This window comes from Corvus moneduloides, chromosome 25 (assembly GCF_009650955.1).
Source record: "Corvus moneduloides isolate bCorMon1 chromosome 25, bCorMon1.pri, whole genome shotgun sequence".
Classification (NCBI taxonomy): Eukaryota; Metazoa; Chordata; class Aves; order Passeriformes; family Corvidae; genus Corvus; species Corvus moneduloides.
Window position 1 is genome coordinate 1,092,449 of NC_045500.1, and position 13,619 is coordinate 1,106,067.

The window sequence follows — 13,619 nt, forward strand, 5'->3', positions numbered from 1 at the left end:
GTTGAGGCCGGTGCTCCGCGGGTGCAAAGGAGCTGCTGCAGGAGGAAGAGGCAGATCCAGGGCACCTCGATAAATCCCTGCAGGGCTCACGTCCAGCGCGCCTGCTTCCCAGAGATAAAAGGGAAGCGGCGCTTCTCCGAGGCACGGACACCGGGCTAATCTCCTCCTGCGCCGGGGCCGTCACCGTGTCACGGCAAGCAAAGACGGCCGAGGGGACAAGGGAGGGAGGGAGGCGGCGGCCATGGGGCTGTCAGCAACCCAAAATGTTCCAGGGAAATCAGCCCCGAGCAGCTGCTTGAGGAAGGAGCAGCGCCTCGTGTTTATTTTACACGGGGAACTGGAAAGCATTTCTCTATCTTGAAGTGGAAAATTAATCCTGCAGAAGGGCCCTGGGGAGTGGGGATATTATTTAGGTGCTTTGAGATCTATCCTAAGGTGTGATGAGGCTCTGACAGGTCCCACGATGGGAATCCAGGAGGGCAGAGAAGAGCCTGGCAAAATTGCAGATGCTGGAGGAAAATCACTCGAGGGGCCAGAAGAAAAGGGAGCTGTAATGACATCCAAGAGCTTCAGAGGGAGAAGAGGCTGGGCAGGGAAAGAAAGTGAGCAGTCGCCGCAGGACGTTGGTGCCAGACACATTCAGATCAAAATTAGGCTGAATTTTTAGCAGGGAGGATGATTAACCCTGGGAATAAATTATCAAGCAAAATGGGAAATGCTCCACCTCTTGATGCGTGTGGATAAAACCCAGGTGCCTTTCGGGAGGATGAGCTTTAATCGAGCCCAAAGAGGCTCCCTCTGCACAGGAGCCGCGAGAGCCAGGCTGGTTCCTGTCGGATCTCAGCAGCACCGCGAGGAATTCAGACCCTGCCAGTCCATGTAAAACGATTGCTCCCCTCTGCCCCGGGAAAGGACTGACCCATCTGCCTTTGGAGACGGCTGTGAGACACTAAGGAATTGCCAGGTGCCAAATGGTTGGGGTTTTTTTTCAGTAATAAAAGAGAATTTAATTGTTGAGGCCAAATGAGAGACCCCGCCAAGGCCACTGTCGGTCCAGCAGCACAATAAAATCATGGCTCTTATTAAACAACAAATGCAGGAAACTTGCACTTTTATTTTGATTTTTGATTTGTCTTCCCTTCCAAACCTGGGAGTGCTTTCTTTAATCTCATTCCCAGTTTCTAGGCTCTGTTACATTAACATCCCTCAGCTCTGCCAGTGTTTGGGATGCTCAGATGCCCTTTCAGGGCACCTTGGGGGAACAATGGCAGGGGTGGCAGGTGGGTTGCTATTTTTGCTTGATGACTTCCAGTTTAAATTTCCTACAGAGTGCCCGGATTATTATCCAGGTGCCATTTCAATCCTCAGGAGGACAGGGCACGTGGGCAGCTGCAGGTTCGCTTTGCTGATGTGGCTGGAGGGGGTGGAAACCAGCAAGAGCCCGAAGAAGGGTGGAGAAAAGGGTTGGAAATCGCTGTGCAGAGCTGGATTATGCTCTTCCCAGTACCCTTTCGTCCCCAAACGGCAGCACAGCAGCAGGAATGAGCGGAGAGCCTGCCCAACATCCCAGCTCCATCCCGCACCCAGATGAGTCAATGCTGGTGAGCCCAAGAGATGCTCCCACATTGCCATGATCCCTTTGAATTAGGGGCTTGACCTGTTGCCACACCAAATAAATTCCTATCATTTATCTACCTGGCCAGTATTTGAATGTCATTTAGGAAATTTGGGATTTATCAGTCCCCTTCCCACTCCCGTGCTCACAATCCGTTGGGAGTACGTGAAGCAGGTGGGTCCTAACCCAGAAAATCAGTTCCCCACCTAAAAACGGATTTGCTACTTAACCCAAACCAGTCAGGAAGGAGAAAATAAACCCAATAAAACTGAGACAAGGTGGGGCTTTGCCTCTTCAGGCTCCATCTCAGGAAGAATTTGGAGCGTTTCTGATCAAAGGCAGCCCCGCAGGGACCACTCCAGGGGCGCAGCGGGAGCCGTTTCCCGGCTCAGCGCAGGGACGGCTCCCCGGGGACCCCGAGGCAGAGCTTTGAGCAGAGCTTAGAGCCTCTTCCCCTCGCAAAAAGCCTTTCCCAGCGTGAGCTTTGGTCTGCGGCGCAGGAAACACGAGGGATATTTTGGGAGCGGTCTTGTTCTTCTGCCGCCTTTCTTCTCTTGCCTCCTGCTGCTGCCTCACTTGTTTTGATCTCTCTGCTCTCCCTCTCCCTTCATGTCTCTCCTTTGGAGGTGAGATGCAGCTCCCTTTTCCCCTGCTGTGGCCACGTCCCAGTCTCCAGATCCAGGAGACGTGTGGCAGTTTGGACCATCCTCCCTAGGGCTTTGCAAGCCATAAAATCTCTGGGATGAATGACGCAGGAAGGCCAAATATCCAGCACATCCCGCCCCCCTCAGCACCCTCTGAATCCATCTGCCCATCCCCAAAATCTTTTGGCATCATTATTTACACAGTTGCTTCCAAGCACTTTGCAAAGTGGTCACAGAGCCCAAAGTGAAGACATAAGAGACAGAGGGCAGGGTTAGATGGGATTTTGGGAAGGAATTGTTCCCTGGGAGGGTGGGCAGGCCCTGGCACAGGGTGCCCAGAGCAGCTGGGGCTGCCCCTGGATCCCTGGCAGTGCCCAAGGCCAGGCTGGACATTGGGGCTTGGAGCAGCCTGGGACAGTGGGAGGTGTCCCTGCCCACGGCAGGGGTGGGATGGGATGGGATGGGATGGGATTTAAAGTCCCTTCCCCCCAAACCATTCTGGGGTTCCATAAATACTGGGTTGCAATAATTCTGGGGTGTGAGAATGAGCACTGACTGATAAATACACTCCAGAAAGGGGCATCAGTGCCATTCCCTTTGCCTCCCCAGCACAGCTCAGGACAGAGGCAGAAGGTGTGGGGCCCATCCCGGTGCTGGGAGCATCCTCCTGGAGCCCCAGGATCTCATCAGCCGCCAGCACAGCTCGAGTGTCACCGGGAGCGGAGCTGTGGGCCCCTCAAGGAGCTGAGCTGTTTACTGGAGCAGTAATGAGATAATCAAGGAATCATTTAGGCTCCTCTGGAGGTGGATAAGTGCCTCTGGCAGATTTTCCCTGCAGCCATTCCACACAGACCCGGTTCAAGGGGTGTCCCAAGCAATGAGGGAGAGGAGGTGTGGAGCCAGTGTTGGGTTTGAGGGACATTTCCCATCCCCAGAGTGAAAAAGGAAACTCGTGGTGTCCTATCCACGTTCCTAACCCCAAACGTGCCATTTTATCCTGCTCATTTCCCTATATGGGATTTGCAGAGCAATGCCCGGCACTGGGGAAACTGAGGCACGGAGGGGGAGGGAATTACACCCAAGAGCCGAGCTGGAATAAACTCCCAGATCTCTTGGGTCTTGTTCACAAGCCGTGACCCCCTCACCATCCCACTGACCCTCTTCCACCTTGTCTTTCCCAAGAGCCGGCCAAATCCCTGCTCCCGGGTAACGCCCACAGCCCCTGCCAGGATTCCCCGCTCAGGATGGAGGAACATCTCCAGGCACATATGGCAGCCTGACTCCTCTGAGCACATTTTTAGGGCAAACTCCTCATCCACCGCTCGCTCGCCTGAAAATAGAAAGCTGAATTTGGGATGAAACGCGTTGCTGTTGGCTGGGGAAGCGGCAGGCGGTTACAAAGGAGGGGCTGCCAGGAATATTTTACACCAAAAAAAAAAAAAAAAAAGGCAGAAAAGCAAGAATAAAGGGCTTTTTTTAACAAAGAAAGAGGAGAAAATGTTGTTTATGATTGGGGTTTGGGAGGATCATTTTGGAAAAGCTGTTCCTTTGCATGGAAATGCAGGGAAAAGGGGGGATTTGGGACAGTGGTGGGTGACGTAAAGAGGTGGCACATCCATATGGAAGAAGCAGAGGCAGCTCCATGGTTTTACCTTTCCAGATCATTCCATGTTCAGCCCATCTCCTCTCCAAATCACATCTTCTACCTTTGGGCATTCCCAAAGTCCTGGCCTTGGTGGCAGGTGACCTCAGAGGGTGGCACGTCCCCCTTTGCGGATGCCTTTGCCCAACTGTGGCCATGCAGGAGCGGGCTCTGCGTGAGTCACTACAGCAGCTGAGGACTGAGAGAGTATATTTAATACAAAATATGGAAGTTCCCATTTGCATGGAGGATTTCGTGATATTTGTCAATGTTTCAATGAAATTCATGGCAAAAGCCGGGATTTTTCCGACGCCGCGCAAGGAACGTCTGCCAAGAAAATTCATTTATGCTTGAGCAAAACTTTGCATTTCCTCCCAACTTGGCCCTTCTCACTCATTGTAAATGTGGTGGCAAAGCCTTTTCAGGGTAAAAATGAGGAAAACAGCAAGCTAGACCTTGCCAAAGGCCATGGGAAGCCATCCGGCTCAGTGTGCTCCGGCCCTGGGCAGCGATACCCCGGGAAGTGAAGGTGATCCACCCTGCAGGTCTGATGTCCCAATGTTTTCCCAAGTCTTGGAGCTCCTGGCACCTTTCTGCATAATTTGCCCCACCCTGAGCACATGGCTGGGCACAAGGGTGATCTAAAAAATGCCCACAAATGTGTCACGACTGCAGAGCTGAGCTGGGCTTTCTTCAGGCAGTGAAAAAAGAGCCAAGGAAAGGGGAAAGAAAGGCTCTGCAAAAAGCCATTTGTCCCCTCGGCTTTATTCCGGCTGCAGAGCCAGAGCAGCTTGTAGCTCCAGAGAACTTTTAATAGAAATCTTCAGAATGAAATGGGCTACAGCTGTTTGCCTTGATAAATATATTTTATGCTACATGCCTCAGCCGCCATCTGTTTGCTGATACGAGCATTTCTGCTCGGCAGCAGCTGAAGGGAAGGCATCAAAGGAATAGCAGGAGCTGGGATTCCTCGCAGGTACAGGGGAAGAGGTGAAGTGGCCCATGCAATGGACTTATTCCGGCAGCTTAATGTGCCAGAGAAGGCACAGGAACAACAGGGAGTGCTGGGCTGGGTGGGGGGAGCTGGGGTTTCCAGGGAATGTGGGCATTCTGCTGGTGTTATCCAAGCGGAAATGCTCTGTCTAACATCACGGGCCGGGGTGTCCAAGGAATTTAGATGAAAAAGATATAAGGAAGAAATTGTTCCCTGTGGGCGTGGGGAGGCCCTGGCACAGGGTGCCCGTAGCAGCTGTGGCTGCCCCTGGATCCCTGGCAATGCCCAAGGCCAGGCTGGATGGAGCTTGGAGAACCCTGGAACAGTGGGAGGTGTCCCTGCCATGGCAGGGGTGGGATGGGATGATCTTCAAGGTCCACCTCCAGCCCAAACCATTCTGCCCTTCTATCACAAATGGCTCTTCGGGCTGGTAGTTAAACCCTTGCCTTGCTGCTCTTGTAAAAATCTCCCTGTGCGAGAGCTGGGCTTTGTTTTCCTGCTTCCCCCACTCCCCTCCTCACACCCAGCCCTGGCACCACTCCACTCATGGCAGGTATGTAATAGCCGGTTGTCACTGCCGCTCCGTGCCCAGGTGACAGGTGCCCTGGCCAGGAGCAGGGTTATTATGATGATTATCACTATCAGTGTTGTGATTATCAGATTATTTCAAGGTCTGCATGGCTCAGCTGAGGTCAGGGCATAGGAGTGCATAAAAAAAGGGAACCCCACGTCCAGGGGGTTGTGATGAGGGAGCTGGGCAGACAGGCAGGCAGGGGTGAGGTGGCCTGGCTGGTCAGGAGAAGGGGAGCAGGAGGTTGGGTTTAACTGGGTTGTGCCCAATTCTGTCAGAGGCTGACATCGCCCATGGAGTGAGGTTGGCAGGAGAATGTGGGTGTGAGCACTGTCTGCTGTGGGTGACTCAGGGACAGGGGCCTGGAGCACTCCAGGGGTCGCATTCCATGGCTATTATGGTCCCTTTATTATATTTATTGCTGGAAAAGTGTCCTTCTCCTCAGCACTGTCTTGTCTGTGCTGTTTGCCAGCGCGTGGCTCAGCACAGCCCAGCTGCAGGAGCGGGAGGAGCCTCTCAGCCCCCGGGAGGGAAAACGCTGCCAGCCCAGATCTCCAGAAAAGATCCCCTGGAGAAAATCCCCCTTTCCCAATGGGCTCTGAAGGGTGGGATGCTGTTCCTTCTCTCCCTGTGGAGTTTGGGCCAAAATCCCCACAACTTGCCTCTGATGCCTCCAGCAGTCGTGGGCACGGAGAAAGCCCCGGGGCAGAGCGGGGCTGGGCTGGGGGAGCCACACCGGGACATGGTCCCTCCTCCGTGTTCCCGGGGCTGGTGCCCAGTGGGACATGGGGAGCAGAGCGATGGACAGCTGCTCCATCTGTCCATGTCTGTGTCCTCAGCATTCCCACACCATTCCCCCATCCTGCCACTGCCCTGTCCTGCAGCCACCCTGGAACCACGCTGGTCCCTCGCTTTGAGATGACCACGGACTGGGATTACCATGGGCTGGTAGAAGGGGAGAGGACCTCAGAGCCAGCCTGGGACTGGCTGTCCTCAGCAGGGCTCTGCCCAAAGCCTGTGGGAAAAGTCCCCCAGCACCATCTGGATCAGGACCTGCCCAGGGCCAGAGCAATTCGTGCCCGTCCTTTGCCGTGTCTGGGAAATGCTGCTTTTGTCCTGTCTTTTCTCCCTCTCCCCACTTCTATTCTTCCACCCAGAAAGCTTCAAGCATGAAGCACTTTAAAATTCAAGGGAATTCAATACAATGCAGGAGGTTTTATGGTTTTTTGTCTGTTCCTCCTCCTCCCTCATCTCCAGCATGTTTCATTCAGCGTCTCCAGGCCTTTGCTGGGGCAGATAAAGGCTGAGCAAAGGCCTTTTGCAGAACTGGGCATCCTGATGGTTCAAGAAAATGCCGTGGAGCAGAGAGGAGGAAAGGAAGGCAGCTGCTCCAGAGTTTGGGCTCTACATAGCTCCCAAATCAGGGCTGGAAAAACCTGGGGGAACTGCAGGAAAGGACCCCCTTCCTTCCCTTTAGGATCATCCAGCACTGTGTCCGCTCTCCCTGGATCTCAAATCACCCATTTGCCTGGATTTCCTTGACCTCCTCCCTGTCTCAATCCATCAATTCACACCAAGCTAGGGCTGGAGGGGATGATTTGATCATTCAGCATCCCCCACGTGGGTCCCCAAGCCATGGCCCACCCCAGCACCTCCGTGTGAGCCCTCCCCGCCCTGCTCTGACCCGGGAGCTCCTGGCTGGGCTGAGGCGCTTTCATGTCAGCTCCCACTTAGGGCTGTGAGTGATTCCTTTCAGCAACGCCAGGCTCTGAATCACTGGTCTGTGATCCTGTAAAATTAACATGGCCTGCTATAAATAACCGCTCCCTAATGGCCTGTCAGCCCAGGCCTTTTGGACAGGCTCGGCTCATGTGAGCGAAAGCTTTAATGACTGTAATTGAAATTAGATGAAACCCATCAATGTTGGGCTTTCTCTGACCCGTGCTAGAACAAAATCTCTCATGCAGCAGGGAAAAACTCCCCCCTCCAGGACATGCCATGCCTGTCTGTGTCCGGGAACACGCTCTGGAAGAGCAGCACAGAGTGCACTCAGGCTTCTCCCCTTCCATGCAATCCCCGCGGTGGTTGCAGCAGAGGGGGATATGGCAGAGGAGCCGGTGGGTCTGGGATGTGCTGATATCCAGGGATGTGCTGTGGGATGCTCAGGACCAAACTTCCAGCCCTGACAGCTGGATATTTAAGAGGAAACACAAGTTATTGCGGCTGATGATGAAACAGAAGCTTCATTTTGCATTTGGCAAAATGCAAAACCACACAGCAGCACCTGCCACAAGGTGTTTGCCCTCGTCCAAATTCCAAGGGAGTTTCAGGTGTTGTCATTCCAGGGTCAGGGCTCGGATGGGATTCCCTTGGCACAAATCTCAGTGTTTTGTTGTCTTGTTTCTTCTCCTCCCATACAGACCCTGAAGGTCCCCAGGCTCCCTGGGGCTGCAAATCCCACACATCCACCCCCAGCTCTCATTGTACCCCCAGGAATGAGATAACAAATCCCCCCGGGCGCCTCATGTGCTGCTTGCACATAACAAAACATCTCCTCTCCGGGGACAAAGGGGTGGCACGGGGCAAATTAGGAGATGCCAAAGTGTCCCCGAAGTGCTGCTTTGCCCACGCCACCAGTGAGCCTTGGGATGCACAAGGATGTTGGTAATGAGGTAGCTGGGAAGGGAGGATTGCTGTGGGCTTTGGGTTTGCTCCTAAAGGCCAGAAAAGAGGATAAGACAAGAAAATTGACTTTTTTTTCAGTCCTAATGGGCCCCAGGAATTTACAGGCACGCAGAGACACCCAGAGAGATGCTGAAGGCTCGGCAGGGAGGCAAACGGGGGGGTTGGAGTCATTGCTGCAGGAGTTCTGCAGCAAAAAGGCCTGGAAAACATTCCCTAACTCCCCCATCCAGGCACCTGTTGTGTTCTCGGGGAAACCAAGGCACGGGAAGTTTGGGCTTCCAGTCCTGCAGCCCAAAAGCACAGGCAGAGAGAGGGGAGGTTTTGGGGAAGCGGAGCTTGGCAGCCTGGCCCCAGAAGGTTGATATCTAAGAGGAAATCCAAGTTCTCATGGCTGCAGGTGAAATAAAGGATTGGTTTGGGGTGTGGTCCCAGAAAAAAGAGCAACAGCATCCTCTGGGAGGTGTTGGGTCAGCAAACAGCATCCAAAAAGCCATTTCATCCGGGGCATGGAGATGGGTCAGCTCAGCCCCCAGCCTCGATCCAGACGTTTGCTGCTCTCCTCACATTCCCCTTTACTTCAATCCCTGCTTATGAACCTTTCCAGCCTGTGGGAATGAAATTCAGACTTTTGTGTATTTACTAATTGAGGAGATGGATGGCTCAGGGTGGGTTTTTTCCTATTAAACTTTTCCTGCCAAGCAATTTTCTCTGTATGACAAAGATTTTTACTCCACTTGGGCAGTTTTATCTGCTTTTAAACTTGCTACTAATACTTTTCACTAAAAAGATTAAATGGTAAAGAGAGGGCAAGTGTTTCCAAAAGTCACAAAGAAACACAACCCTCAAACCAGGAAAAATAAAAGTAGCTTAGAGCAGTCAGGGTGAACTGTCTGGTTGGTCTGCAACAAAGCATCATTTGAATTTAGCAGTTGCAGAAGAATTTGAAAGGGATTGGTTTTACATTCGCCATCAGAGACAATGTTTTTATTTCCAAATTGCCAGCAAACCCAAAAAATTTCATTTTCTTCTCTGCCTATTTGTGAGGGAATATTCACTGGGGTATTTGATAGCTGTAATTTACTTTCCAAGCTGTGTAATTAGCCACCTCAATCAAACGGCATCATTTCTATCTCTGCTCGAAGAATAAACTATTCCAGTGCACAACAAACGCCTTTGCCTTGATTTGAGCAAGGGACAGGCTGGAATTTTGCAGCCACTTTTTGCTTTCAGAGATGCTCACACTCGTCACGGGCTCTCAAAGCTTCCTGGGGAAAAAGAGAGGGAAAAATGGGGCTGGATATTGACTCGGAGCTCCTGCTCATCGCCCTGTAGCACAAGCAGCTCGGAGAGGTGGGAGGAAGGATGTGGACACGTGTTGGGGAATGTTTATTCCCTGGACTGCAGATTTGGGGATTCAGAACTGGGAGATGGGGAAGGAGCTTCAGGGTTACCCAGAGGTTTTCCTTTTTACACCCGAAAGCACCAAAAGTAGTGCAGGACAATCTCTTTGTTTTTCAGTGGATAAAGTGACCCTTCTTTCCCACAAAGGTGAGGAACTGGAAATCTCCAGCGTCCCATTTCCCCCCACCTCGATGGGCTCGGAGCTGTCTTTCATCTGGGTGTAAAACCCTGCTCGGCCTCACTCCCGAGTCTCAGCTCGCCTCATTTGGAATTTTAGGCAGGGCTCAGGTACGAGCCCGGTAATCTGAATTTACCAGCGGGACTTATCTGGAGAAACCCCTGGAGGCTCCCGGGCACCGGGAGCTGCGAGCCGCAGTTACAACCTCCCCCCGTAAAACAGAGAGAGGGAAAAGAGGGAAATCGCCTTGTAAAACCCTCAAGGACTTTTGGCTTTCTTTTTTTTCGCTGGAGCTCTTAAATTCAAGGCTGGCTCTGCAGCCTGTGCAGTCCCGGCCTCGTTCCTGGCAGACTTGAGAGACAGAACTTTTCTTCCCTCTTCTCCTTAGCATAACAATCCTCTGTTAACATAATAAGATTAATTCTTGCGCTGCAATCAGGAAGGCACACTTTCACCGAGCCCTGAATAATATCGTTCCCTCTCCACGTTTATAAAGTAGCAGGGTTTTGTTTTTTCCTTTTCTTTTTTTCCTTTTTTTTCCCCCCTTGCATTGAAAAAAAAATGGAAATCTTGTAATCTTGAGATAAATACAACAGTGTGGAAGCTTCCCATTCTCCTCCAATCTGATCGCAGTGGCAGCAAAAGGACATGGGCCTAATTAAAGTGCCAATCAAGCAAAAATGGGATTCATTGTTTTTATACAAATTCTCCCTTTAACCCTTTGCAGCTCGTTCATCCTTTTCTAATGCACTGGTTTTTATCTCCTCAGCAAAAAAAGTCCAAGCCAGGTTTCAGAGAGAGTCTGAAAAATCGCCAAAAATTATATTAAAAGCATAACTGGTGATGAAGACAGTGTCCAGCAGCCTCAGCACATCCTTCCCATCACATTTTCCTGCTGCCATCTCCTCTCCTGCAGCCACAAGAGGAGCTGCGGAGCTCTTGCCTTCCATCCAACATCCCTGTCGAACTGGGAAAGTTCCATGGGACCTGGAAAATGTCAGGATCAAGTGGTAATTCTTAGCAAGCACTAATGCAGTGCAGTGTTTATCGTGCTCAGGCATGCAAACAACACCCCAACTCAGCGTTTCAGTAGTGGATCGGGACAATCTGCCCAGCTCTGAGTATCACCAACCACCTCGGGGCAGGTGGTGGAGGGTGAAATCTGGCCCCAGTTCTCCTGTGACACCAGCAAGACAGGGAGACAATCTCCAAACACATCTGGGCACATCTGGGCCGTGGAACAGGAGCTGGGGGTTTTGAAGGCTGGCTGGTGCTCCCTGTGTCTGTTCACAGCATGGAGGCCTCGCGTGGTGCCAATTCCCTCTTGATCCCAGGAAAGACCTCGTGGAGCTTCACCCTGAGGTTCGGGAGCCATCCCTCTTCCACCACCAACTTCTCAGTGGTGCCCCATGGATCCCAGCCTCCAGAGGCAGGCGGAGCACATCCAGCCCATCCATGCACAACATTCCAGCAGGTCCAACTCGGCTGCTTTAACCTTGTGTGGCAGCGGCCGCTGACAGCGGAGCAGGGAAGCAGCAGAATGCAAAGCACGGCATTAAAATAACTTTGCATTAAAAGACCTGCATGAAAGGCAGCAAAAAAGCCTCCAGGGAACAGCCTGGGGACTGATCTGGGGGAAGTTAGGAAGGGCCCAACAAGAACCATGTCAGTGATGGGGTTTGGCCACCACTGCGCCTTTGATCCATCGAGGGTCCCCAGCGCTGGCTGGGATGGCCCGAGGCTGTGAGCGGAGCAGGGTGGGTGTGGGAAGCATGGCAGGAATTCAGAGATCTTGGAATATCCTGAGTGGGAAAGGGACCCACAGGATCATCCAGTGCAGCCCCTGGCCCTGCACAGACACCCCCAAATCCCACCCTGGGCATCCCTGGCAGCGCTGTCCAAATGCTCCTGCAGCTCTGGCAGCCTCGGGGCCGTGCCCATTCCCTGGGGAGCCTGGGCAGTGCCCAGCACCCTCTGGGGGAAGAACCTTTCCCTGAGCTCCAGCCGTTCCCTGGGTGCTGTCCCTGTCCCAGGGAGCAGAGGCCGGAGCTGCCCTCAGGAGGAGCCGCAGCCCCGCTGAGCTCTGCCCTCATCCCCTCTGCCCCAGCTGAACAAACCAAGGGCCCTCAGCTGCTCCTTGTGTGGCCCCTCCAGGCCCTTCCCCATCCCCCTGTCCTTCCTTTGGACGCTTTTTTAACAGCTTTAGATCTTTCTCACACTGTGGTGCCCAAAGTGCCCCCAGCGCTGGAGGTGAGGCTGCCCCAGCCCAGAGCAGAGCAGGACAATCCCCCCCTGGCCCGGCCAGGCCTGATGTCCCCAGGACACGGTGGCCCTTTGGGCTGCCAGGGCACTGCTGACTCATGGCCACCTTGTCCTCATCAGAACTGCTCGGTCCCTTCCCGTGGCGCTGCTCTCCAGCCCCTCACTCCCCAGTCTGTCCCTACATCCAGGTTTGCTCCAGGGGGATTTGACAAGGCCCTGTGTGTTCGCCGGACGCTGCTCCAGCCTCCAGGGCATCCCTTGCAGCAGTGATGCAGCTGGAGAGGCCCTGATTCCATCCCTGCTCCTGACACCCAGCTCCAGCCTTCCCAGCAGCCACTGCCCCTGGCTCCCCCCAGACAAAGGGAGCTATCCCCACCTGAACCCAGAATGCCATCAACGCTCTTTTCTTTTTTGTTTTAACCCTCAAAGCTTCTCTTTCCCCTCCCCGTGGCTGTTCCCAGGCCCTGCCTCTCGCTGCCCATATTGCTCCCAGACCTGCTGTACAAGAGCTTTATCGAGTGGCACAAGCTGAGGGGCTTTGGCAGCTCTCCACACAGCCGGGAGGAACAGGAGACAAGGAGGGAAAAGAGCCCAGGCTCTCCCCACTGATCCGCTTCCCTGGGTTGTTTCCAAAGAGGATCTGGTGGGAGATGTGGAAAGGGACTGGCACTTTTTGGCTGGGGCTGCTCTGGAAACCGAGGCAGCGCCAGAGCTGGAACACTCGAATTCCTCTCATGTCCTGGGCAGAGGGGCCGGCAGAATTGGGGAATTTTGGGAGGCAGCTGCCTTCACTCTTGCAGGGAAAAGCAGCTGTGTCTACCTGGGCCAAGTGAAACAGTCTCCCTGTTTTCTGCCCTCTCCAAGAGCACCTCAGGACAGTAGTGACCTCCTGGCAGATCAGCCTCCTGCCCATGGATGTCCCTGGATTGCTGGTAGGAAAACCACAGCCCCAAATACCCCCCCAAAACTTCAACCTGGCTTCGCTGCACCCTGCCATCTCCAAGGACATCCTTGGCATCTCCATGACCTCTCAGCCCCAAAAGTGCAGCGAGGTCCTGCAGCGTGGGACAAGGGCTGTGCCTCGCTCCTATTATTGGGAGAGGCAGCTGCTCCTTCCTCCATTCCTTTATTCAATTGTTTTGCTTTCTATTCAGGAGCCAGCCCACGCTTGGAAGCGTTTGTGTTGCAAACAGGTGACAAAGGGGAGCAGTGCTCTGCAGAGGGGAAACTGAGGCACGAGGGAGGCGTTTCCTTAAGGCCACGAAGGGGAAAATCTGCAGCGGGAGCAGGGAAAACCTCCCAGTCCCAGCTCCGTGTTTTTCCAGCAGGACTCTGCACAGCTTTCACTTGTCATGTGTATTTTTAAATGACAAGGAAAAGATTTTCTAAACCAGGGAAATGTGATTATTTTCCTCTCTCTCTCTCTTCCAGGTGCTTGGCTTAGCGTTGTAATACCACAAGAATGAAATCCATCTGAGTTGCTGTTGTCCTGCTGCTTAAAATCCCATTTTCTGTCAATATTGCTTCATTTTGATCAAGCTGCTTACATGTTTTATATTATTCTCTTTTTTTTTTCCCCTCCATTTTGCTGCAGCATTTCAGAACATTTTGTTTCTTGCACTTCCCG